Raw genomic sequence first — 24,745 nt, 5'->3', positions numbered from 1 at the left:
AAGATTTTGCTAAGTGAGTAGTTTGTATACTTTTGAGAAAATATCTGGATGACTTATTTTAATAAAGGAGACAGTATTTACTGCATTTTACGTTGAGGCTACCTAATGAATATATATTTCTTAGAGAGGCATGGTTAGGAGGAGGTCTGATAGAGGTTAATATGCGGTACATTGGACATTACAAGGCTGACGAACAAAATCCTTAGGGTTTGTTATCAGGATAGGACTTAAAATAAAGGTTTTTAATTTGATAAGGTTACGTTTAAAAAGGAATAAGAAGAAATTAGTTCTCAGATGGAGTGGTAGATGAATGGGGTAGACTCAGTAATCAGGTTGTTTGTGCTGAGTCAACAGAGAGCCTTAAAACATTTGACAAATTTATACATAGGAATGATAGATGGAAATAGATGTATTATAAAGGGACCCGCCACGTGCAGGTCGGATGGGCTCTTGCAGACTCCATTATTTACTTATGTTCTTATGTTTTTATGTAATGATCTGTCACTTGCAATGTATTCTAAAAGACAAAACTGACAAAACACAACTTCACTTACCCCTTAAGTGAAATTTCGCAGAAGCTTAATGTTTCTGCAGTTTTTCAACGTTTTGTCATGCATATTTTTGCCATCAGTACCTCCAGTCCGTGCCGGCGAGTAATGTATAATGTACCGGGAAGTGAAAATCCGCTGGACTCCATGCACATGTCTCTCTGGAATACTAATGAAGGCATAAGACTCTTACATCACGTTTGGTGCAGCGGCGGGCGGGACTCCACAAGCCTTTCAGTGGCGACGACAAATATAATAAAAAAAAAAGAGAGAGAGAGAGAGAAAAAAAAGAGAGAGAGAGAGAGAGAGAACAAAAACGAAAAGAAAATTTGAAACGGAGCATTCGGATCCTTTCATAAATCACCTTTAAAAAGGCGAAATATGCTGGAGTATTGTTGCAAATGGACCAAGAGCACATCGGAGCACAAATGTGATGGTAAATGGGAAGGTAATTTAAAAGTTATGCGATTAACGTTTTAGCGGCTGTACCTGTCACCCTTGGCCACCGGTAATGCATTGCGGGAGCGTGATAAATATTCTCCCGGCCGCACGCGTCACCAGATGTTAGAGTCGAGCGATGGGAAATGGTTAATTAATATTTGAAAATTAATTGTAGGGGGTTTTAATGCAGTAGTTTCAGCAGCGAAGTCACACCAGTAAAAACGTATTGATTAACTGATGGAATTCACACCAGTAAAAACGTCTTGATTGGCTGATTGGTTTGTTGGTAGATTGATATTTTAGCACCACAGAAGTGAGGTTACACAGTGTCAGTCAATTATAGATAAGATTTCCTGCTGCGAAGTTAGTTGGTTGGTTGATTGATAAGATATTTTAGCACCGCCACAAAGAGTTTACACTTAATGGAAATATGAAACATGGATTAGAAGAGAGAGAGAGAGCAGGCAGTCTAAGAGGAGGTGGATGCGGTTGAAAGACGTTCTTATAATGGGTATTGGCTGAGAAAGGCGCAGAAGATCGAGCATGATGGAGAAGGCTGATCCGCTGTGACGACATGTAACAGACCAGCCGGAAGGGGAAGAAGAGATGACGAGTTATGCTTTAAGGGACTGTTATTGTGTTTTCTCTCTCCTGCATGTTGCCATCACCGTAGAGAAGGCTTGGTACTCCTCTGGTAGGTAACACAGACGCGTAAACTTGAACCAAATGGCCTGAGGGTTCACGCGGCAATATTTCACACCGCTTATGTCTCTTCATGGGTTTACTTGCTGGAACAGAAACAGTAAAGGAAAGGGTGAAGGTGGGGGAGCGTGTACTGAATGTCTTACTGCTGCTTCGTCTACTTATCTTCTGTCAATCTACTCTTTACTGTCCTATGTTCTTATATCTTTTGTTAAGTAAAAAGTAATGAATGTATTCTCCGTTACATATTCCGCAAGAGTAGTGTGAAAAATACTTTGGACAGGTAAAACAATGCAAAGGAGACAATTTTCTTCACTTGCTTCCTTATGTTCGTATGTTCTTATGCTTCCATTGTTGATCAGAAGGTAATTTATCTTCCATTGATAATTTTCACAAGAGCAGCGTAAAAAATGCTTTAGACAGGCAAAACAGCGCTATCAGTTTCCTTACTTTTTTTTTATGTTCCCATGTTCTTATTCTTCAGTACATCAGGAACTAGCATACCTTTCATTGATATTTTTACATGAGTAGCGTGAAAAATGCTTCGGACAGGCAAGACAATGCTAAGAAGGCAATTTTCTTGGCTTCCGGTCAGTCTCATTTTTTTTTATGTTCGCACGTTCTTATCCTTCAGTAAATCAGGAAGCAACATAGTTTTCATTGATTCTTTTTTTTCACATGAGCAGCGTGAAAAATCCTCTGGGACAGGCAAAACAATAATAAAAAAACTACCTATTCGGGAAACATGAAGCATTTCGGGGGAAGGATTAGACGAGGCATTGGAGTGAATTTTGCACAATGATAGCAGGCGATGATTTACAACTCTTGCTGAACTAACAAAACGTTCACATGCACTGGAGCTCGTTCCAGTATTAAATAATAGAGCAAAGCTGCTTGTATTGGGGAGATATCTAATTTGCATGCATAAGAGCGACGGATAGATTTGGGCCTGTTTGCCATCAGAGTCTGCCTGAACTCAAGCCACGTGGGCTGAGTGTGCCGGAACTACCCGCTGCTTTTTTACCGGAGAATGTGTTGTTTTCTTCCCCACCAGGAGTGCAGGGGAAAAGCCAGAGAGGACTCGAGTGTCACTACTGAGGTGCAAGGAACAGTTACAACTCACAGATAGAGAGTAGAGGTATGATCTCTTGATATCTCCTGATCTTGTCCACCGTACAGAAGTCAAGTTTTTAGACTGAGATAACAAGGAACTTTCATTACTCACGGATGAAAAGACTAGAAACACGATCTCTTGTCACTTTTCATTGGCGTGGTAATTCCTTGTTTTCTTATTGCCTAAGGTAACTTTTCCCTCTTGTCCAGGGTCTTCCATCTCATTAAAGTTTTGATTTGATTGATCACAGTTATTTGTCATTTACAAGTGATGGTATTGCAGCCAGGTGCAATAAGCTACAGCTTTCCTAGGACCTGAATATTGTTTACTAAAGGTCATGAGACATATCAAGGGACATATCTTTTATAAATAATCAACAGAATATACAAAATTATGTACAAAAAACAACAAAACATATTTAACATAATTATGTACTAATATATGTACAATACATAAGTAACTAAATACCCTTTTCATATATACTTATACATACATACACACATACAGAGATACGTACACATACACACACATATATGCACATACACATACAGAGAGAGAGAGAGAGAGAGAGAGAGAGAGAGAGAGAGAGAGAGAGAGAGAGAGAGAGAGAGAGAGAGAGAGAGAGAGAGAGAGAGAGAATTTCCAGCATGTAGGTGGGGTGTCCGCTGTAGCGTTGTAGTACACGAGCACAATTGCCACGAGTCTAGAATTTGTTTCAAGTGAGCGAGTTCTGAGCGCCTCCATTCCCGCTCCTCTGGCACAGTACTTATCTTACGTCTTGCTTGTGTGGACGGCAGGCGATGGGCGGAGAGACAAGTCAGTAGCGCGTACCCTACACCACCTGCCTCTCGCAAACGACCAACGAAGACTGCCAATAGCGATGAAAAAAGCAAGCATATGTAGGAAAATCAGCCATTTGTTTTGGATAACGACGCATACGTGGAGTATATAAAGGCATGCTGACTCGTGTTAACGGATAGTGTAAATTGTATTGCAGGGAGTGGCGCTGGTAATCCAAAGCCAATGTACCTAATCAAGGAGGGAAATGAAATGATGGCACCCCCGCGACGAGTGGTGAGGTCACCACCTGACTATCGAACCGATGCCTCCTCTTGGTTAACAGTTAATAGTCTTTAAAATATATTCCCTTCATCGTTTGTGTGGTAGGAAGTCCCCCGCCGTGTTTTTGTGCTTTAAAAAACTACCAAGAAGAGATAAAAAATTAATACAAATAGGCAGATAGACGGAATACTAATATTTTCCTCCCCCAGTAGTAACTAAGTCCATGATTACGCGTATCTCGCCGCCACTTGCTTGGGATTGTTAAAACTCCAACATACGCTCAGGTTATTGCCAGTAATACCTCTCTCTCTCTCTCTCTCTCTCTCTCTCTCTCTCTCTCTCTCTCTCTCTCTCTCTCTCTCTCTCTCAAGACGAGCCGCTGATCGCTAGTGCTACCGTTTCTTTCCGTAATGGTTGTTTCCTACGTATTTGCACAACTTCCTTGTGTGTGTGTGTGTGTGTGTGTGTGTGTGTGTGTGTGTGTGTGTGTGTGTGTGTGTGTTTGTGTTTGCCTATCTGTCGGTTCGTTCCTCCCTGCATTCTTCCCTGTGCTTGGAATTGTGTTTGGTTGAGTGTTGGAAATGTTTGCGTGTGTAGATTTGCTTGCTTGCTTACTTGCTCCTGTGTGTGTGTGTGTGTGTGTGTGTGTGTGTGTGTGTGTGTGTGTGTGTAGGAAACCAATAACGCCAAGAAATCTTTTTACGAATACGAAGAAGCAATGCAAGTATCACAGGCTAGAACACCCATATTAATATATCAACAAGGGACTAACCTATTATTGTACACTGGAATGGAAAGCGAGAGCGGTGAGGGGGACCGTGGGAGGCAGGATAGGATAGCGGCTAAAAACAAAACAACTTATATTCAGTGACAAGCAGTATGGGGACCTATTCATCTAGGCAAGATAAATATGAACCAGGTGCAAACGTGGACAGAGATCACTATTTTGTCCCTCTGTGCATGATACCAAGAGTAATTGTTAGTGTAGAGTCAATAGAGAGCTTTAAAAGAAGACTAGATGAATTTTTAGATGGAGATGATAACTGGAAGTAGGATTGTTTTGTACAAGGGATGACACGTGTAGGCCTGATGGCTTCTGGCAATTTATTTTATGTTCTAGTGAAAGTACAAATTCCTTTAAGACTTAACAGTAATGTAATGCTTTGGGGGTTGCCACGTGTAGGTCTGGTGTCTTCGTGAAGCTTGCCGTATTGTGTCATTACCTTCTAGTGAAAGTACAGATCCCTTTAAAAGTTGTCAGCAACGTGCTTGGTATTATGGATAACCTTGACTCTTTTGGTAGGCGAGCAGTGCGTTCCGTTGCGGTTTTCAGTATATATGAAGGTGGTTATGGGCGTTTCAGGTCTTTATTTCATGATCCCATAAGCGTCACTCCAGGCAATATCCCCAGAGATATATTGCCAAGCCGCCCTCTTCCCTCCCTGCGCGAGCGGTGAGGAAAGAACAGCAGCGTGGAGGAAACTTAAGAGATATTGAGAAACCATAAGCAGAACTCTGGGTAGCAAATAAATACACGTGATGCTAGCAGCAGGGTCTCTCTCTCTCTCTCTCTCTCTCTCTCTCTCTCTCTCTCTCTCTCTCTCTCTCTCTCTCTCTCTCTCTAGCCGCACTTCATTTCATGTTCTGTGGCATTTTTTTTTTCCTTTCGTTACTGCTGTTGCGATGCCAAATATAGCTCAGTCAGTCAATCAGTCTCTCTCTCTCTCTCTCTCTCTCTCTCTCTCTCTCTCCTCTCTCTCTCTTCTCTCTCTCTCTCTCTCTCTCTCTGACTGAGGTGCATCATTTAGACAACGTTTGCTTCTGAGGCCTTGATTCAGTTCTCAATTTCTCAGGAGCATTTCACTGATTGGGGTTTTGAATAAAGTCACTTGCTCATGTGTGTGTGTGTGTGTGTGTGTGTGTGTGTGTGTGCGCTCCTGTTTTTTATCTTGGTTTGTTTGCGCTGTCTGTCTGAATGTCCTTGTGCTTTCCGTGCTTCCTTTCAAGCACCCCCCACTCTCTCTCTCTCTCTCTCTCTCTCTCTCTCTTCTCTCTCTCTCTCTCTCTCTCTCTCTCTCTCTCTCTCTCTCTCTCTCTCTCTCTCTCTCTCTCTCTCTCTCTCTGTGTGTGTGTGTGTGTGTGTGTGTGTGTGTGTGTGTGTGTGTGTGTGTGTGTGTGTGTGTGTGTGTGTGTGTGTGACAACTGCCATTAAATCAGAGGTCTGGTTGGAATATTCATTGCCTCAGAGAGAGAGGAGAGAGAGAGAGAGAGAGAGAGAGAGAGAGAGAGAGGAGAGAAGAGAGAGAGAGAGAGAGAGAGAGAGAGAGAGAGAGAGAGAGAGATCCCTACCTTTCTCACTTGATAAATAAAAGTCTTAAATCCTAACAGCTTAAGGGCATAAGGGCGGAGTATCTCAGTATATGCACCTCAACACTTCACACGGAGAGTCTGGAAGAGGTACCCGCCCCTTACCATTTCTTATACTCGTACACACTGCCTGGCCACGTGTAGAGACAGGACACTGGACATGTCGCTTTTCTCTTCCCCACTTTCTCTCTCTCTCTCTCTCTCTCTCTCTCTCTTGCTCCTCCCCTACGCAGCGAATATTATTGTGGACCGGCGCAATTTTACAACGGAAAATATATCCGAAAATAATTGACTTCAAAAATTGGAAGCGATCGAACGGCAACCAGCATGCAGTGGAACGCGGGCTGGCAGTTGCGAAAAAAAAAGTAGATATAAATAAATGAATAAAATAAAATAACAGATAAAACGTACGACTAGCTTATCCGTTCCCATGAAAGTGAAAGCCCTTGTTTCTGCAATTGGTGTTTCAAGAGTGAGCTGAGCTGAAGCCTCGTGGATAAGCTACAGACTGAAGTAGGGGAAAAAAAAAAAAAAAAATAGGAGACTACATTGTTTTCTCAGATTAAAGACTTGGTAAGCACGAGAACTCTTATTTATTTTACTAGAACATAAGAACATAAGGGAAGCTGCAAGAAGCCATCAGCCCTACACGTGGCAATCCCTTTATGAAACATTCCAGCCATCACCCCCCATCCATAATTTTGTTTGATCATCTTTTAAACCTCCGTAATAGCTCGACACTAACAATCTGATTACTGAGACCATTCCTCTCACCTGCCCACTCTATCTGAGAACCAATAGAGATGCAAGATGCGAAAGGCGTGGCGATAATATAGTAAGTATAGCAAGTACGCTGTTATTAGAGATTAACAAGGCGTTTTATATGTAAATTCCTATCGTAAAGGGCGCTGTCCATGCCTGAATATTGCGCTAACACTGACCACTGCATTCCTCGACACTTCCCTTCCTCCTCCACGGGGAGTAATATTTAATTTGAACAGTTGAGCTTTGTGACAAACTAACTCACGGACGCGCCCGCACGCTCCACCACACCTAACTGATGGCCTTGTGCAGCACTGACAGCTTGGAAATAGGTGCAAATATTGGTTTTCCGATAATTGGGTTCTTCTTTTATAGGAGAAAAAAGGCGATGGCAGCAAGATATGATTACCCAGCAGGGGAGCGTCATCTACAATTTCATCTCTTTCAAGCTCACGTACGAACTGGCGACAGGAGCTGCTTTGTGTGTGTGTGTGTGTGTGTGTGTGTGTGTGTGTGTGTGTGTGTGTGTGTGTGTGTGTGGGTGGGTGGGTGGGTTTGTGTGTGCAGTTTTTCTTTCTTTTATTTTAGTGTAGGTGAGGAAGGGCGGTCGGTAGTTGGGTGTGTGTGTTTGTGTGTGTGAATTTTTTCCATTTCTTTCTTTCTTCGTTTTCTTTTTCTCTTTCCTGGGTTTTGTGTGTGTGTGTGTGTGTGTGTGTGTGTGTGTGTGTGTGTGTGTGTGTGTGTGTGTGTGTATGTGTGTGTGTGTGTCTATTCTTCTTTTTCTCTCTTTTATTGTGTGTGCGAAGGGAGTGGGACACTTCTGTTTCTTTTTATTCTTTTGTTTATTTTATTCTATCTTTTTTTTTTTTTAACTGCGTGTGTGGTGAGAAATGCTTGAGTGCCTGCAAGCGTGTTACCCAACTGCAAACTGAACAGGATCATGAGGCTTGGTTGTCGGGGGCCAGCGAGTGTCTCCTTGTGGGGTTGGGCGGTAATTGAGTGTGAGGGGATCTGTAGGGGACGGTAGACTGAAGCCCGCGTGGAACATTTGCCCTTGTGTCTACTCGTTCAAGGAGACGAAATTGAGCGCATGGAGTCTGTCTATCTTTCTATTTTACGGATTTAACATCTTTTTATATAAGAGAGGCTCTGTCCAACGGCAACAAGGATGAAAAAAAAGCCCACTAAAGAAGATATTCAGTAGGAATATCTAAAATGATGAGAGTTTAAGTCGTAGGTAGGAAGAAGTACAGAGACGAGCAGGGAGGGAGTTCACAGTTTGCTGGTCTATATTATACATATGCATATGCAACGGCGAAGAGTCGTGTCGTTCATCGAAGAAGGAGAGTAATAGTGGAGGTAAACATGGGGTTTGTAACACAAGAGAGGCGGGGGGGGGGAGGAGGAGCAGCCATAGAAATGCGAATAAAAATGGCGTGTGAGGCAGAAGGCACATCACATCTCACCGTCCTTTCACCCCTACGACAGACATTTTATTCCATCTTTTCTCCGCGGGATGCATGACCTCACTTGTTACTCAGGGAATGAGGAAACTTACATGGCGTAAGTGTTCTGCCTGTATATATGTCTGCTTTGGCAGCGGCCAGGAGAGATGGGAGCGGGAGTGGCGTGAAGGGGAGGGAAGGGAAGGGAAGGAGCAAGAGGACGTGGAGCACGACGAAGGAACAGCTCATTCTAGGCGTTGTATTGTCTTTAAAGTCCCTTCGGTTCATTCCGGAATTCAAAATACTCCTTAATTAACAATTCCACAGCCTTAGTGTTTTCTTGTGTTATTTATTTATTTATTTATTTATTTTTTATTTTGCAGTATTCCTACGATCATTTCCGAACCCATTTCAAGGAGTAAGTCACTGATCCACAATTTAGAGTAGTAGTAGTGGTAGTAGTAGTAGTAGTAATTTATTTTATTTATTTCCTTATTCATTTATCGTTATTTTCCTTCTTTCTAAGGTGAAGATGTACAGACGGCCACCTACTTGATGGAGCAGCCTTCTTACCCTTATATTTAGCTAGAGTTAACCCAAAGAAAGAATTTTAATGTAAATATCATTGGCCAAAAGTCGTGACGTGTAACTTAGGCCACACCTCCTTTCTCAACCACACTCCATGTCCGCCTCCCTATCCTGACTCCCTCCTTGTTTCCACATTTCTCATATCCCCCTCCCTATCACCCCATTCGTAGTCCCCCTTCTCTCTCTCTCTCTCTCTCTCTCTCTCTCTCTCTCTCTGATAATTGAGACTTCTTGGAAATAGACAAAATCCTGATATTTACGATTAATTTGTTAAAATTGTAATGGCAGGACAGCTTGTACCTTTCATCTTTCGCTGGCTCTCCAGTAACTAATCCGAGAGACAGAGACAGAGTTTCGCTGGCTCTCCAGTAACTACTCAGAGAGAGAGAGAGAGAGAGAGAGAGAGAGAGAGAGAGAGAGAGAGAGAGAGAGAACACCGCCGTACGGGAAGAGCTTCTGTCTAACTCCCCAGAAGTCCTGATGGAGATGATCCTCAGGCAAAGGAGTGAGTTCCACACTTACAAGGGCATCGTGGATACATAAAGGAAGCAAAGCGTGCGGCTGGAAACACTTGGCATCCTGGACTCCCTCGCCCTTGTTACCCAGCATGCTTCCCCCTTCCACACCCCACCCCCACCACACAGGCTACCATCGCCCTGCCCAGTAAGATTGACTGGCAGGAGGTTTGGTGAACACACCCCCACTGGCAGGTCTGGTGGGGATCAGAGAAATCCCAGCGGCTGAGCAAGATGACTACGGAGGACGACAGTGTTCAGTCCACCTCGCTGCCGCTCTTCCACACACATCACCCCTCCCTCGCCACCACCCGCAGCCGCCCCACCTCACCTGGCCACCTCCATCTCCGACCAACAAGCGATCAACAACCACATCTCACCTGCCCGCTCCAACCCCCGCCACCACCAAGCCACCAGCACCCCACAACCCACTCCCTTCAGAGAGGGAAGCAGCCAATGGAAGCAGCACACCGCGGCAGATGTCTTTTTTGTTAATTTTGTTAAAAATATAGGTAGGAAAACAGCTTCATCAAGTATGGAGTCTTCTGTATATTACTTCCTATCCAGTGCTCCCCAAAAGCATTCATTCACACACTGTCTCACTCCCACACTCACTCACTGCCATTTACGTACATACATGCACGATCTTCTCCCCAGTTTCGTTGAGCCCACTTCAAAGTTGCCTCGCGCCGCCTCGCTTGCCTCACGCAGCCTTTAGGAGGGCAGTCTTCCGTTACAAAATGTTGACTGGATTTGCGGCTTTTCATGGGCGCCTCGACAACCTCACATTGACGTTTGTCTTCATGTTTGTCAGCATTTCCATAACTAATTTATAAATGGTTCCCAATGGGTCAAATTTTGTTATATTTTTTGTATCTGATTGATTATTTTTTTCTTCTTCTTTTAATGATACTGCAAGACATGTCACCTTGTATAGTTGCTCTTATGGTAAATTCTTCTGCCTTTGTTTGTCTGATTTGCATCCGTCTAGAGTTTTCAGGGCAGTGCAGTGACGTTCACCAATTGCCTTCCTTTCTTTTTAAAGCAAATTAAGTTTCAGTCGCTTCGCCATTTGAGTGTTTCCGTATTTCCTTACCTATTTGCTCTCTCTCTCTCTCTCTCTCTCTCTCTCTCTCTCTCTCTCTCTCTCTCTCTCTCTCTCTCTCTCTCTCATCTTGGTACTTGAAATATTGTTGGTAAAGCAAGCCAGTGGCGTGAACCTTCCTTGCGCTCAGTGCTTCTCCTCATTCCCGCCACGCCTCACGTCTCCACCGGCCAGGCAGTAAGGGAACCCATGGCAGTGTTCAGGATCTTGGAATTGCCTTCATCTAACAAACAAAAGTGAAGATGAACAGGTGATTATCTGCCACATTAACCTAGGGACCCGTACCGAGAGGGAAGGTATTGTGGAGGCCGTAAAAAATAAGAGGACTCAAACTCATCTGAATCTAAAGGAGAAAGATGCGTCCTGCTTCCAGCACATCACTTTCTTTTTCTTTCTTCTCTCTCTACGTAAATCAAAGGGTACAAAAGAGACAGACTTCTGAATGTCAACTTGAGAAAACTTCAGGGAGCCAGATGAACTCCTCTTTCACGGAATATTTTCGCAATACAGATATTTTTACACGCGCAAGGGAGGCTGAACTGAAAGCTGCCAAAAATTATATAAAACAAGAAGTCCGCTTAATTGCCGCTTCTAAACAAACAAGGAGAAAAAAAGGTTTTCAATCAGGCTTTCAATTTAGTCCTGGGGTGACTTGCTACTCATCATCGTCATCATCATCATCATCATCATCATCATCATTGTACCCTGCCCTAAAAGACTGCCTGCTATGGAAGACCACTCACTGTCTCATCTCCGTCGACATTTATAACAGATACTCTCACCACTCCAATCCATCTCACCAAGCCATCCTTAAACTCATTTCTTGGTCTTCCTTTTGACTTTCTCCTATTTTGCTTGTCAAATTTAGATTCCCTGCTCCTAAAAACGTTAGCGGCTATGGTGAACCTCTCACTTCCTCCTCTCTCCCTTGTCAATTACAAAAGCTGCACTCACACACCACTCTCACCGCGTAGATTAAGAGAGGATCTAAAAGAGGTCATGAAACTGTATAAGGGATGCAACAAGAGTGACTGAAACAAACACATGTCCGTAACAGAAGCTCCAGAATACCAGTAGATCCATAGATGACCCTCTGAGTATTCCAGCCCACCTCTTATCGTCAACACCACACCGACAATGAAAGCAATTCCAGTCATTCCCATTCCTAGTCTTTCTCTCATTAAGGAAACTATATTTACATTCCTACTCAGGTTTGTTCAAGGGGCAAGTCACAGCGGCCTGTCTCCTCCTCTCCCTCTCCGTCGTCGTCTTCTTTTTTCTTCCTCCTCCTCCTCCTCCTCCTCCTCCTCCTCCTCCTCCTCCTCCTCCTCCTCCTCACACATCCACTTTGAGTCTCTACTTTAGGCACTCACTGAAAGACTTAACTCGCACTCCTTCAGCGAAACTTTTTGTGTGTGACCTCGTCTGTTGATTTTTCCTCCTTGCATCTCCACGGGAAAATACAGGGAAGCTTTTCTCTTCCTTTCACACTCTTTTCCTTCCTTTCTTCCTTCTCTTTTTTTAGGTGGAGGTTGACTTAATGAAGCTACATTTTTTTTTTTTAGTTTTCTTTCTCTCACTCTCTTTGACCTTTTTTTTAGTAGGTGAAAAGAAAAAAAGATGCACAATTTCCATCACCCAATCTCTCTCTCTCTCTCTCTCTCTCTCTCTCTCTCTCTCTCTCTCTCTCTCTCTCTCTCTCTCTCTCTCGTATGGTGGCGTCGGGTCGTGGTTTATCAGCTACAAGCGTCGTCGCATCACCGCCAGTCATTTCGATTCACCGCAATTGGTTCTTTCCTATTGTTACCCTCTCTCTCTCTCTCTCTCTCTCTCTCTCTCTCTCTCTCTCTCTCTCTCTCTCTCTCTCTCTCTCTGTCTCGTTTCCTTAATGTTAGTCCTATTCTTTTTGTTTTTGTTGTTGTTATGAATGTAGAATAGATATATGATGATGATTATACTACTACTACTACTACTACTACTACTACTACTACTACTACTACTACTACTACTACTACTACAGTAATGACAGTCTCACCAGATCCTTAATTAGTTAACTTTCTCTATCTTTGCAACATCTCTATCTTTGCAACGAAGCATCCTTCACAGCATCTAGAGCATTATGTACACACCCACACTGTGCAATGCTTCCTTCCTTCCTTCCTTCCTTCCTTTCTGCCAACTCTGATTTTATCCATTTCAACTAAACCTCGCCTCCCCCGTGTGACTTTTACCTTGCTCCCTCTAAGGGCTAAAATATCGAGGTCTATTTCCTTCACTATAGCGACTGTGCCATATTTCCATCCTCGCTTCACCCACGCACCTCCAAACACCCACAGCCCCAGTCTTACTTTTCCGCTTCCCCTTTGGTTCGCGGGAGGAAAAATGTTAGTCACCAAGGAAGGGTTCTCAGTCCTCTTCGTGTTTTCTCCCTTTCTCTTCTGCCTTCCACTCCTATACGGTAAACTAGAGAGTGATTATTTGGGGTTACTAAACTATTTCTTCATTTATAGAGTTTCGAGTCGTTGGGCTTGAAAATATAAAGAAAAGTCCATTCACAAAAAAACAACAACAATAACAACGACAACAATAACTACAGGATGGCGGGCGGCGAAAGGAACACGGGCTGAGAAGCGAACACTGTATTCCTCAGCAGTGTCACCCCGCGGGCTTCATCAAAGGAGTGAGGCTCGCAGACCAAACTGTCCAGTATATACATAGGCAGTGGAGGTCTTCATGTGGCTGGCAGGAAGGGGCCTTTGTTCCCTTCCGCATCACATTCCGTCACTGGAAACACAGTTGGAGGGAGAAGCTGAAGGTCCTCGTCAAGGCGGAGAGGTTTGCTCGTGTGCCTGTCGATGAGGGCGATGCCTCCCTGCGGCTTCATTGATCACCCTCAGTTCTTCGCCGCTCGGCTCATTGCAAGGCGGGACCTGTCATCAGTGTTTCATGTTTCAGGATATTTAACGAGGAGCACAGCTTGACCTCTCTCCCCCCTTGCCTTGAATCCCTAAGGTCTTTAAGCCATGGTACCGGAGAGCTGAGTCGTCATTTCACAGTTCTCGACGACAAGGGTTCATGTCCCAGGGTCTTTAGCGAGCAACACGGATTGATCTTTCTCTCCCTTGCCTTGGGTTCTGTGAGGTCTCTAGCCCAAGAGTGATGGAGAACTGAGCCATCATTTTGCACTTCTCGTCGTCAATTCTGTCATCAGTGTAGGGCGAATCAAGGTCTCAGAGGTATGCTGTAGATGATTGAGGACGCCCTGTAAGCTACATTCCTATTCACCGTTTCAGGCTACATGCACGCAATCCTGGCGTCATTTTGCACCGGTTTGAAGACGCAGGCAGACGAGGCTCGAGGCTTGAGGTCTCCATCTGCTTGCACTATATTGTTTTTCACATAACGCATGCAAAATTATTTATCACTCATGTATATTATTCATTGCTTATAAAATACTTATCATTTTGTGGTCGCCGGAACCTTTGCTTATAGATATTTAATGTTTATAAAGCATTGGAGGTTGTTGCAGGAAGTACAGCTCTGTCTGCGTTGCAAATGACTACTTAATTTTCAGATTTTTGTCTGTTTTTATCAAGCACTTGGTGAAACTGAGATGATAGCGGACAACAAACACATGAAAACCCTCCAGTCTTTAAGATTAGACAAATTTATGGATGGAGATGATAAATGGAAACAGGTAGGATGGTTTGATACAGGAACCGCCACACTTAGGTCTTACGTTACGGCAACTTTCCTTATTTTCCTTTGATATTATGTTCTTAATACACCAGAATACCACACGGAAATACCAGAAATACCACACCTCAAGACACAACAACAGGTACAAATATTTTCAGCTGTTACAGATTCGTATTCTGAACAAAACACACCAGCAGCGAAAGGAAAAAAAAAGAAACATAATTAATGATTACACAAAGAATGACTGGCAAGGGAAAGAGTTCTGAGGAAAAAGCACAATACGCCTTTCATTCTCAGGAAACAAAAGAAAAAAAGAAAAAAAAATCTTTAGTTTCAAAAGTTAAGGTTCAAAACGACTTAAAGAAAAAAGAATAATAAAAAAAAAGTAGTATATTACCTGACAGTTTTTTTCAAGGCGAGTGAAATGCGAAGTGTGGGTACAGCAACTTTGACTCGTCGACGTGAAGCGGGAAAACTGCACACTCATTAGCACCAGTAGAATGCGTAGTTTGTTTTGCAATAATTACCTTAACGAGAGAGAGAGAGAGAGAGAGAGAGAGAGAGAGAGAGAGAGAGAGAGAGAGAGAGAGAGGGGGGGGGGTGATATGAAACAGACAGACTGACAGATAAGCACAGGCTGGACAGACAGACAGACAGACAGATACATAAATACATACACAGATGGAAAGATATTCTCTCTCTCTCTCTCTCTCTCTCTCTCTCTCTCTCTCTCTCTCTCTCTCTCTCTCTCTCTCTCTCTCTCTCTCTCTCTCTCTCTCATTAGGTCAGGCTCATTATTACAAAACGAAATACCCACAACTGCTCCTACAAAATACACAACTAACCTTTTTATTTATTTATTTACCTTACCATTTACCTTACCATTTTTACAAGCCCCGCAAAAGCCCCGCCCTCTGCACACCTAATTTTGCTTAAGTGTACGATCCTCGAGCCGCTATTTCACACTGCACCGCCTCTTAAACACTGGCTTTCCTGCAGGGATTACCGCTCACCACATGAGTGCAAATCTACACTAAGTCCAGGAGTATTCTTATGCCTTGCAGAGCTCAGGGCTTCTCTTTGTGGGACGTCGAATGCACTGTGATAAATGATCGTGGTAATTTTAAACTCTAAATAGGCTTTTTCTTGGGGATTTTCCACTTGTTTCTATCTTCTTGGAAATTGCGTTACGACAAAGCTTTCTGTTCTCGTTATGGAAGGGGATGACTGGTGGAAGTAGGTGCGCATATTTTGTACAGGAACTGCCACGTGTAGACCTAGTGGCTTCTTGTAGGCTTTCCTTCATTCTTATGTACTAAAACTTAATATAGACTGACAAAAAAGAAGGACTCAAAACGCATTATCATTAAAAAAAAAAACACTCATCATCATCACCATTATTAGTATTACCTTCTTCATCATCATGACAACACAACACCGCACCGCTACCTAATCACCATCACCACTACCATCACCACCACTGTCACCTCCTGTGTGTGTGCCAAGCTGAGGCAGAGTATGTAGCTCACTGACTTGCCTTACTCGTGAGCCAACCACCCTTGAACTTTTTGTATCTTGCATGTGATCTGGCCAGGAGAGGAGTGGCGGGATGGTGAGAGAGAGAGAGAGAGAGAGAGAGAGAGAGAGAGAGAGAGAGAGAGAGAGAGAGAGAGAGAGAGAGAGAGAGAATAATTTAACAGAATCATAATCTGAGACACACGCAGATGTTCGTCGTCTTCCTCTTCCTCCTCCTCTTTCTCCTTCTCCTCCTCCTCGTTCTTCTCTTCCTCGTCCTTCTCTTGCTTCCCAGTGAGTGCTAGCTAATGTAAAGAGACAATAATGCAAAGTGTTAGAGAGGTGAAGGTGCTTGGGAAGGGAAGAAGGCACGAGTGTTGTCTTTAAGTCAAGTGCGGGTCAAGTTGCCTGCAGTCATTTCATTGTGTCTCAGTCCTGTGTGTGTGTGTGTGTGTGTGTGTGTGTGTGTGTGTGTGTGTGTGTGTGTGTGTGTGTGTGTTTAAGAAAGCTTTTCCGATTCAGAATTGATTTTGGTAATGTTTATGGTAGTCATCGTATTACTGATTACAGCTGTTAGTTATATTGCAAGTGCCAAATATTCATTCCTGCATCTCCATAACAAGGAAGGGACTTTGAAATATGTTTAAGAATGCTTGCTGATTCATATTTTTTTAGTAATGCTTATGATAGTGATCGTATCGCTAATCCCAGCAGTTAGTCATACTGTAAGTTCGACACTCCCCATAATAGGAGAGTAACCTTGAAATGACCTCTCTTCTCCCAGATCAGAATTTGTTTTAGTAATGCTTATGGTAGTCACTGTACTGTTAATCACGGCAGTCATATTGTAAGTACCAAACACTCCCTCCTCTATCCCTATGATAAGGAAGTAACGCTGAAACGATCCTCTCAATATTACTTCATTATTCACATCATGTTAATTGTCTCGGTCACGTCTTTCAAAATTAATGGAACACAGTAATGAGGTTATAATTAAGAGCAGGCGTTCTTTTTCATTCACTGTTCAAACTAATTGGAATACGAGTGGATGTATTTTTAGCCTGACTCACGGGGGTAGAGCTGTACATACACCATGTTTCCTCGACCGTAATCAAAGGCACGTGTTCCTTCCCTTCTTGCTGCAACGCTTAAACAGAACGAGCTTGTATTGCACGTGTACAAACTATCCTAATACCGTGACTGCTTTCCTGTTCCCTGGTGTGTTGCCTGCGTGTTACATTGACAACTCAAAGGAACTCTCGAAATACTTTTTCCTTGCTGCAACACTTGAATAGAAAGAGATTTTGTTGTATTTGTACAAACTGTTCTGTTACCTACACTACTTCTCTACTGCTCTGCACGCATCACGCTGACAAATAACTGCAATCAAAGGAACTGTCCACATGCAAAATAGTCTCTTTTTGCCCTCTCATATTATCTTCCATGAGAGAAAATTGTATCATTGTGTGGCATTCCCTTTCTTTTGTACTCATAAGAGAATAATATTTCTCCATCACTTCCTGCACGATGATTTCACAGGGCACATTGCAACATCAAGAAGACGAAGAAGAAGTCTTTTATCCACAATTTTTGTCATTTTCCCTCCACCTTCAGTCTTTTGATCTGCTGACAGCCTGCGTGCAAAACCTGACAAGTGATAGATTTCAAAGCGATTACAGGATTTTAGACTGACAGAAAACGCCAGACACAGTGGAAGTGAGTGTGGCAGAATAGATACTTTGAGGAGAGGCACACAGTTAGCAAGATCAGAAGAACGGTTTGCGTGAAAACATCGGGTGTATGTGTTTCACAGTGGGAATTAAATAAGTAACTGTGTAGTACTGTCAAGAATATTGATCTAATATTCTTACCCAGTGCTTGCCTGCCGCCAGTCAGCACGTGCGAGGCAGTGAGGAAAATATCACACAGGAATGCATGCAGATAGAAACACTTCAGCAGACGCGGCAATTGGGAGAGTGGCTCGGTGTAATAGTCATGGAGGCGAGTTTAGCAGGCGGGGGGTAGGCGTCTCAGGGTAAAAGACAGGGAAAAATGCCTTAAACTTGTTTGCTGCTTTAATGAGCTCAGAATTTTGTTCGTGTTGAGGGTGAGAGCGAAAGGGGAAAGGAAAGGAGGCGGAACGGGGGTACGGCGAGGAAGACGGGAGTGAAGTTATTGTTGGTGTGAAAGTTGGCTCGTTAATTTCACTTCGTAACGACAGCGGCCATTGAAGGAGTATGAGAGGTAGCAGAGTAACGGCGGTAACAACTTACATTTTATACGAAGGCGCTCTAAACAAAGGAGGGAAAGGAAAGGAAAAGTATACCTGCGACACATGAGGAAATATATTGAGTTACAACGGCAGTGGTGCTCTAAAAAATAAAATATAATATGAAGTTTCTTACACAAGTGCCTGAGGAGAAATAAAAATATGATTAATAGCAGCAACTAACGCCTCCAATTAACATCACAGTTTATTATAGACATTAGGGATAATTCCAGAGATATGAATCGCATTATCAGGGGAAAAGCGTGTTTATCTTACACAGTTGTAGATACAGATCTGAATTATGAACATGGGAATCCCTGCTGAAAGTAGAACACAAACTAGACCGGAATGACGATGAATTCTTAGTTTAAATTGCTTGTAATACATAATTTTGAGTCTCTGCGAGCAATGTTACATATTGTTTTTGAGGTTGTTTTTTTCTTAGTGTTCATTATAAAAAAATTTCCTTGATTTTTTTTGTATATTTTCTGAGGCGTGTAAGAATGTGGTAGATGTTTCTATAAAATATTGAAAGTGAATCCTCACAATCCTCAGATATACAAAGAATTTCCCCGTGCTTCTCATTCTCTTGTTATCTAGTTTGTTCTGTGTGGCTTTTCTGTAACACCCTAATGTTACCACAACACGCCGGCGCACAAGGAATTTTACTGTGCTTATTTCTCATTGCCCACTCCTCTTCCTCCCTTATCTCTCATGGTAGATGTATGCACAAAGAATTTTACTGTGCTTCTCATTTTTCGTACGTATTTTTCTTGTGTCTTTACTAGGACATGGTAATGCAATGATCACAGCACCCCACGTAGAAAGAATTTTACTATACTTCTCTGTCATTGGCCAGATCCCTTCCTCTCTTACCTCTCTCACGGCAGACGTGGGAGCAAGACCTTCTGTTTTACGGTGGAATAATTTTCTGCTGTTTGAAGATGGGAATATATTTTTCCGAAGTCACTGAGGAAATAACAGTTTTCAGCATTTTTCAACCACTGTGTCAATTTCTTTTCCAACGAGCGTGTGCAAGGTTACTCTTCCCTGTTGCTGTCTGTCTGTCTGTCTGTCTGTCTGTTTGTCTCTGCCTGCCCTCCTTCTCCCCCCCCCTTCTCTCTCTCTCTCTCTCTCTCTCTCTCTCTCTCTCTCTCCTCTCCTCTCTCCTCTCCTCTCTCTCTCTCTCTCTCTCTCTCTCTCTCTCTCTCTCTCTCTCTCTCTCTCATAATTTCGTAATATTTATGGCCTTCTTGCCACTCTTCATTTTTAACTTTCAACTTTAGCTGTGGAAAATATTAATGTAGTACCCTGTAACAGAATGCAGTGTGTGTGTGTGTGTGTGTGTGTGTGTGTGTGTGTGTGTGTGTGTGTGTGTGTGTGTGTGTGTGTGTGTGTGTGTGTGTGTGTGTGTGTGTGTGTGTCATTGTGCTTGTGTGAGTCCATTTGTTTGTCTGTCTGCCTACCTGCCAATAACACTTCCATAAACTAGACCTTTTCTCCCTCTGCCTGTCTATATGTCTCTCTCTCTCTCTCTCTCTCTCTCTCTCTCTCTCTCTCTCTCTCTCTCTCTCTCTCTCTCTCTCTCTCTCTGCCCCTAAAAGGTTGTAGTAAATTGCGTCTCAAGTGCCAGCCAGCTTACACCGCCACCCACCTGCTGTAACAATGGTTCTCTCCCACAGTAATCCGGGTTCCCAGCTCAGGGGAGTGCTGCTGGGCCAGACCGGAGGATTTCTCAGCCCTTTTTAACATGCCGTGATAGATTTAGAACACTGGAATTGCGGAAAAGAATGCGGTCGACCGGTCTTGCCTTATCGGACAGTTCGCTCGGTTTTAGCTGCCACAGTTGCGCTTGAATCCTTCGCCTGCGTACTGAATTGATGATAAAATCGCCTGTTTTGGAGGTAGTACTTGTGTAGTAAGCGGGCTTAGTAATGGCAGGGTTCAGTGACCGTTCTCTTATGCTTTCACTCGTATAGTTCTGTAGGTTTCTCGTATGGTCTTCTTAGTGATGAAAGGTTAAATTATTATTATTTTTTTTTTTCCACCAGAGTTATGCTACTAAGATAAACGCAATTTGTAACACCAGACACCAGTGAGCTTTCTCTTATGCTTTCACCGGTGTACATTTTGAATATTTGTCGTATGCTCACCGTAGGAATGGAATGCAAAACTTATTGGCTTTCCTTCCAGAGTTATGGTACTCATGTTAACGCAAATAACATCAGACAGCCTCTCCTACGTACATATATAATAAGTTCTGAGGAATAAATGTGGCGTGATGACGTTAGGTACTGAAGGCTGGACGCATCACCTTTGTATTCCAGAGTTATGCTTCCCAGCAAACCTACAAACAAGTGGATTACACCAAAAGCTCTCAGTTTGAATATGCATGGCAGATTCCCGTGACAACCCTGTGCCACAATCGCCGCTTCAGGTTACTGGGTCAAGTTCAGCCACATTTATAAGTTAGCTGGTCTAGTCTAAGGGACGGCTCACGATTGTGTGTGTCCCGTCAGGTTGGTGTGAGGAAGGGAACCGCCACCCAGGATAGTGAAGCGTTCGAGAGTAAAAAAAAAAAAAAAAAAAAAAAAAAAAAAAAAAAAAAAAAAAAAAAAAAAAAGTTGCTTGTTATGTGTATGTGTTTCCGCTTTGATATGATAAATGCATACCATGAATATCTCCTTACAGTGTATTTTTTCTGCTCTAAGAGGGTTTCTGGCAAAGGGCAACCATAGACGGCGGAAAAAAAAAGAGGCCCACTGAAGATGCCAAGTCAAAAAAGAAAAAAAGAAAAAGAAAAAAAGAAAAAAAAAGAGCTGTCCAAAGAGAATATCCAGAATAACGAGGAGAAATGTCTTGAAACCTAATTCCTTTACTATAAAACTTATCTAGAACCTCGAGCCAGGCTGTGCTCAAGTAGTACAAACTAGGCAATACGTAATTTCGTTAGCTTATATTTAACGATACATTTAGCACGTGATATAAGCCATGGAGTGTGTTGTGCCAGCGTCTCTCTGCCGTTTAGTTGTAATTGTCTAATTTTCATCAGTGCTTGGTGCCCTTAGAGAATTTTCACGTCCGTGGATTTTCTTTTCCCGCTTGTTTGAATGCTCCAAACTTTACATGTCGAGAGAGAGAGAGAGAGAGAGAGAGAGAGAGAGAGAGAGAGAGAGAGAGAGAGAGAGAGAGAGAGAGAGCGTGTGTGTAACGAAGGCCAAGGCTTGTGGGGGAGAGCGTGGGGTTCTGAAACGAGTGACTTTGTGGATATACAGAGATTTTTATTCGCTGCTTCTTTTCCTTCCTTTAACAATACCCACCGTGGCAAAAGAATAGTTGACGCGAGCATTTTGAAAACACACTGTCAGAGAGAGAGAGAGAGAGAGAGAGAGAGAGAGAGACTTTTCCATAACAACACAGAGAAGAGTAAGGTTTGCGAGGGAAGGGAAACTTTTATTAAACTTGATATTGTGTTGCTAACTTTGCATGCGTTGTTTGTTCATCCTTTGTGTTCCTGTGGTTACTTTCCTCCTCCTCCTCCTCCTTCTGTTCCTTCTGCCCCTAATCCGCGGTAATAATCTATGCCACTCAGCCTGATTGCATAAATAGCGAGATAACTTTCTGGTTATTGATAGCTATATTAACTAATCTGCTCAGCTCCCCACCAAAAATTAAGCCAATAACTCAGCAAGCCGCACGAGAGAGAGAGAGAGAGAGAGAGAGAGAGAGAGAGAGAGAGAGAGAGAGACGCTGATTCATTGCCCGTCCTTGCGTTCGCCCGAAGCCTCACAACTCAAGCTGGAATGAATGATAAGATACTATACATACTTTGTCATTGAAAAATTGAAATTGTCGTGAAAAAAAAATAAAAACATGTAAATATCAGGGATTTCTATTATGTGTGGTATATGGGAACAGTCTCTCTCTCTCTCTCTCTCTCTCTCTCTCTCTCTCTCTCTCTCTCTCTCTCTCTCTCTCTCTCTCTCTCTCTCTCTCTCTCTCTTTCTCTCTCAAAGTAGCTAAAGCTTAAAAGATACGAGCAACCGGCACAGCCACTACTAAAATTGTTGGCCAAATTGACACCAAATCCAATAAATGTCTGACCTTGTTTATGAAGGACAAAGAAAATGCATAAATAAGGAAATAAACTCCCTCACAAATAAAGCCACAATACACTGGTGCTTCACGACACTCGATAGATCCTCTGGGCTTCGCGGTGTCGTGTTCATTTCTTCACCTCACGCAAGGTATTGGAAACGTTTCTTACAGGCCAATCAATGCTGTGTTTCGAAATGGATTCCTTCCTTTGTGATCGCTGCAATGCTAGTACGTGGAGAGGCGACACTGAGGTGGACTGAGGTGGAGTGGCTGTGTTAAGAGGAGAGATTAGTGTATGGGAAGGAGGATGCTGGAGATGGATCTAGCAGAGAGAGAGAGAGAGAGAGAGAGAGAGAGAGAGAGAGAGAGAGAGAGAGAGAGAGAGAGAGAGAGAGAGAGAGAGTATAGAAGATCCACATAAGGTAGTTTGGCTTGAATCCCTCCTGTGACATTGACTGGTGACTACACACACACACACACACACACACACACACACACACACACACACACACACACACACACACACACACACACACACATGAATGGACGACATTATCATTACTATTCTTCTCTATATTCCGTAGGCAGCATTCACTAACAAGTAATTATTTCGGGTGAATTGCGTATAGATAAAGCTTAAACTCACACATCCGTGGCCGCCGTGGTACAGTGGGACCGCAGGCTCTGGGGGTCCAGTTCGAATCCTGGCCACGGTGGCAAGGTAGGAAGGGTAGCAGTTCCCAAATGCCATGTCCAGAGTTCTTCGTTAGGAGGCTCCGTCTTTGCCCCGATGGACGAGGAGAACTGAAACCAAGAATCTTCGTCCAAAATTCACGATATCACCTCTAAAATATCTCCATTAATAGAGGAGGTGATATAGCAAAATTCATAGAGTTAAGATATATAGGAAGTGAATCACAGGCATTTTGGTGTGGCAAGAACGAGGATGAATTCAGACTACTTCTTAGGTATGCATGAAAAATAGAGAAATACCCCCATTAATAGAGAAAGTGAGGCATAGAATCATGGAGTTAAGGTGTGTAGGGAGTGACTCATGAACATTTTGGCTTAGCAAGGCTGTGGAAGTCAGATTACTTTTTAGGTATTCAGGAAATTTTCTTCCATTAAGCACATTAAGAAGTGATGAATAGCAGAGAGAGAGAGAGAGAGAGAGAGAGAGAGAGAGAGAGAGAGAGAGAGAGAGAGAGAGAGAGAGAGAGAGAGAGAGAGAGAGAGAGGGAGAGAGAGAGACTCGTACCTTCCCTCATTACCAAGGTCTTTTCCTCCTTCCCTACAGGTTTATGGTTGAATCTCGAGGGAACACGGGCGGAAATGGAGGGAGGTGATAAAGGATTCCCACCGTTGCCCTTTCGCCACTCCCAGCCGGCATAACGAGAGGTAAGACGCATTACGGCTCGAATCTTTAGTTTAGACGATGGACTGACTGGTTAGAGATCGTGGACTGGATAGAGCCATAAGGTTTTTGTAGCCTAGAGAGAGAGAGAGAGAGAGGGGAGAGGGTCTTTTCTTTTCCATTCGCTGTTTCCCTAGAGTGAGAAGGGTTGGTTAGCGCCATGTACAAGTCTCCTCCTGTTGTTTCAGTTCCTTGCATCTTCCTACCGCTTCTTCTTTTTCTCCTTTCTCTGTTTCCCTAGAGTGAGAAGGGTTGGTTAGCGCCATGTTTCTGTCCCTTGTATCTTCCTCTGTGACTCCCATCCTTTTCAGTTCTACCACAATGCCGTCCCTCTATCTCACTCTCAGTTTTCGTCTCGATTTTCTCATCTCAACTGGTTTCCTGGTCTTCTCTTACTACGTGACCTAACCATCTCATTTCTTATCTTCTTATCACTTCCGTAATGCATTCAAGAGGGAGAGGATGTGCGTCAGGTAATGTTCGGAAAGCAGAGAGAACGTCTTCAGGTCTTCAAGTCTTCAGGAAAGCGAGGCCCCGCGGGAAACAGGCACAGGTCGTTTGTAGAGGTTAATTACAAAGCTGTCGACATTTATCTTGAAAAGTGAGGCAGTGCGCGCGCCCTTAGTGGAGTGGCGGCCCGGCATTTAACACCGCGTGGGTCGATTCCCGCACCTCCTGCCAAATTTAGGTGTCATTTCTCTGGTGGTTTGAGTTAATCACGCCCCAGTAATTGAAACTGCGTCGTCTTTAATGATTGTATAATTTACGCAATTCGGTTTTGTACGTATGTTTGTGTTTTGTTGGTTTTTGCCTATTTGTCAGTGAATGTGTGTGTGTGTGTGTGTGTGTGTGTGTGTGTGTGTGTGTGTGTGTGTGTGTGTGTAATCATGAGCTCCTTCTTTACCGAGGACTGCGAGGTATTGTTGCATTAACGAGCCTAGCGACCCCGCCTGCTGAGTTGTGACGCAAACTTAAATCTTTAGGAGAAAAGAAAATGTAAAATTGCAGAGACGAAAATTGAATCAAGTCCAAATTTCAGGACGTGTTTGCTTTTGGCGAGAGCATCTGATGTCAGGCGATGTTAAATTGGTGTTAACTAAG

At 43.3% G+C, this 24,745-nt stretch overlaps 1 long non-coding RNA gene across 1 annotated transcript in view; it reads left to right on the top strand.

Moving 5' to 3' along the window:
- Positions 1–24,745, top strand: part of LOC135112410 (uncharacterized) — a 59,959-nt gene that overhangs the window by 22,289 nt on the left and 12,925 nt on the right. Inside the window, exon 2 of the long non-coding RNA XR_010274354.1 lies at positions 23,528–23,628. This is a non-coding gene — a long non-coding RNA (uncharacterized LOC135112410). The remainder of the gene's footprint in view (positions 1–23,527; positions 23,629–24,745) is intronic.

The sequence above is a fragment of the Scylla paramamosain genome, chromosome 23 (assembly GCF_035594125.1).
Source record: "Scylla paramamosain isolate STU-SP2022 chromosome 23, ASM3559412v1, whole genome shotgun sequence".
Classification (NCBI taxonomy): domain Eukaryota; kingdom Metazoa; phylum Arthropoda; class Malacostraca; order Decapoda; family Portunidae; genus Scylla; species Scylla paramamosain.
This window is presented reverse-complemented; position numbering and strand designations above follow the sequence as displayed.